The sequence below is a fragment of the Clytia hemisphaerica genome, unplaced genomic scaffold (assembly GCF_902728285.1).
Source record: "Clytia hemisphaerica strain Z4C2 unplaced genomic scaffold, Clytia hemisphaerica genome assembly, whole genome shotgun sequence".
In the NCBI taxonomy this organism is placed as follows: Eukaryota; Metazoa; Cnidaria; class Hydrozoa; order Leptothecata; family Clytiidae; genus Clytia; species Clytia hemisphaerica.
The window spans coordinates 1,583,065-1,585,873 of NW_027104471.1; the positions used below are offsets into that span (position 1 = coordinate 1,583,065).

Below are 2,809 nucleotides of genomic sequence, written 5' to 3' on the forward strand. Positions count from 1 at the left end.
CCTTAATTTTCCTTATGAAATACATAATAAATCTCCAAAATATATTGTGTTGATTTTCCTTAGAGAATACGCAAAAAAGGTTAAACCACAATGCTCCTTAAAACATACCTGATTGATCTCTAACAATTAAACCTCAATTTTCTTGAGAAATAACATAAGTAAATCCCTAAAATTAATTGTGTTGACTTTCCTTGGAAAATACGTGATAAAAGACTAAACTTAATTTTCATTGACAAATACGAGATCGATTTCTAACAAATAAACCTCAACTTTCTTTATAAAATACATAAATAAATCTCTAAAATTGATTGTGTTGAAAAATATGTGAAAAGAGACTAAACTCAATTTTCCTTGAAAAATACATAATTGATTTCTAACAATTTAACGTCAATTTTCCTTATGAGATAAAATATATTGTGTTGATTTTCATTCTCTTATACATGAACAGATCTAAATTACTAATACATAGAATACTGTAATACTTTTCCTTGGAAAATACGTAAAACAATCTCAAAAACATATTGTTTTAATCATCCTTTGAGAATACGTAAATTTAACTCAAAAAATATTATGTATCAATTTTCCTTGGAAAATACGTTGAAGGTTCTAGAAAACACATAATATTCTCCTTAGTAATTTAATTACCTAAACGATTTTCCTGGGATAAATACACAAAAAATTTATACTTTATATATATATATATTGTATAGAAACAATGTTAGAATATTTGATGCAGTTATTGTTATGATAAAGAATATGCTACAATATACTAAAGTTTAATTTGCTACCTTTGTTTTAGATGTTCTTGTTTTCTTTTTACTGCAGTAGGGACAAAACCACTTTCTTTTAGGGGCAGAATCCAAACCAACACATTTTAAATGATACACTCTAACAACACATGATTTATCTCCACAAACAATTATATCTTCATTCACTTCCCTATTACATGTACAACACAAATCTTCTGAATCATTTTCAGCAACGGAGGGAGTGTTTTCGATTGCAAATTCTGGAATATCTGAATATTTCCTTGAGCAAATGATTTGCTGGTTAATTCTGGCAAAATAACATTAACATAAAACTGCTTGGAGATAGGAACTCTCTCATTAAGAAAATCAGGATCTATAAAGATTTCTTGAATCATAGATACAGTAGGTGAGTAAACAATGAAGTAGCTTCTAGGTATTCCTGTGATTAACATTTGTAACTGTACTTGGTAATAATAGGGGTGATCTTGTTTAAGTTTGTATTTATTTTCAGTCCTTTCCTCTTTTCCCATACAAAAATCATTATCTGTGTCTGTAAGGTGAATCATATCAGACTTTGTACATTTGTGGGGACATTTCACCTCAATTACATAGCCAACACTACAGCAAGAAGACTCCATTATTCCATCTAGAAGAAACACCCAAAAATGGATAGTCTTGCGATCGATAAAGCCCACAATCCTTAATCAGACAATTCTGATGCTGCGAGCTTAAGTATACATTTAAGGTATTTCGTGCATCCTTGCCATGTTCTGTTGATGCTGAAGTAAAACGTCTAGTAGATGGATAGCAAATGTCTAAAATCAATGTTTGAGAAGGGTTTTGTAATATCTGTGTGACAGGCTTTACGGAAATTATTGGCTGTTATGATACCAGCTCTCATTTTGAACCAAAAATTTGATTTAGCCTGCTCTCTGGTTTTGAATTCAATGAAAGCCATCTCTTCTTCTGAAATTTCCATACTGTTGAAATAACGTTCACTTAACGCAATAATGTCATGGAAATGAAGCTTTTGGTTTTGTATGTCAAATAGTTTAGCAGGATTGTGGCTAACTCTAATATTAAGTATCGATTGATTAATAAGCTGATTAACCCTATACTGTATATATAACAATGTCACTCTTCGTATAATCCTAAAAAATGAAATGGATAAATTAAAATTATAACTCAACCTTTGAGAAAATTTCTTAACTTTTCTTGACTTTTTCTAAAATCAGCCTTTTTTCCAGGTTTTCCAGGTTTTCCCGGACTGCTGGGAACCCTGTAAAGGTACCTGCATTTGCGTCAACTGTGTTTAAGTTTCGAAAGATGTTCTTCCTTATGTAGTAACAAAGAAGAAGATTTTAAAAAGATCATCCAAAGACGTGATAAAAAAATTGAGAAAATCGAAAAAAGCAAAACCATGAAGAGGCTCATGAGAGAAAGAGAAACATTTACTTGATAACTTAAACAAAAGGATCGAATCGCAGGTCAGTGAACTCGGGAGACCATCAAATCATCTATATATCTTAGAAGAAATTCAATCTTCGCTAACGAAGGTTGAAACCCAAGTTGAGAAATCGTATGCCAATGTAACAAAAGCTTCAAACATTCCGATGTTGACGAGTGGCTTAAAATCGAGTCTGTTAAATCGTCTGTGTGTTTTTGAAAAAAAGCCTGGGTAAAAGGATAATAATTGTAGAGAGCTAGCTAAAGAGAACGAGAAAACGTCTATGCATATTTTAAATCAATTCTTTAAAATCACAAAAGAAAAACTTAGATTATGTGATTACTGTTAATGCATAATTAGAATAACTAATATAAATTATGCATGGATCGCGCATCCCGAATTACACAAACCCCCTTATTTATCTATCTATATCAAAGGCATCTCATTCGGTACAATTGAAATATTTGGTGTAATAAAGCTTGCAGGTATCCCACTTAATTTTGCCAAAAAGTGTCACTTTGTCAAAAAAGATGACAGGTAGACTACTGCCTTTCGCGTGGTAGAAACACGTGTATCTCCTTCAAAACTGTTAAAGTTATGTAATGCTCTGTTC

At 31.3% G+C, this 2,809-nt stretch overlaps 1 pseudogene; it reads right to left on the reverse strand.

Annotated features, from left to right (window-relative positions):
* Window positions 1-776: 776 nt before the first annotated feature.
* On the reverse strand, window positions 777-1,728 carry LOC136821242 (uncharacterized; annotated as a pseudogene).
* Between the last annotated feature and the right edge of the window lie 1,081 nt (window positions 1,729-2,809).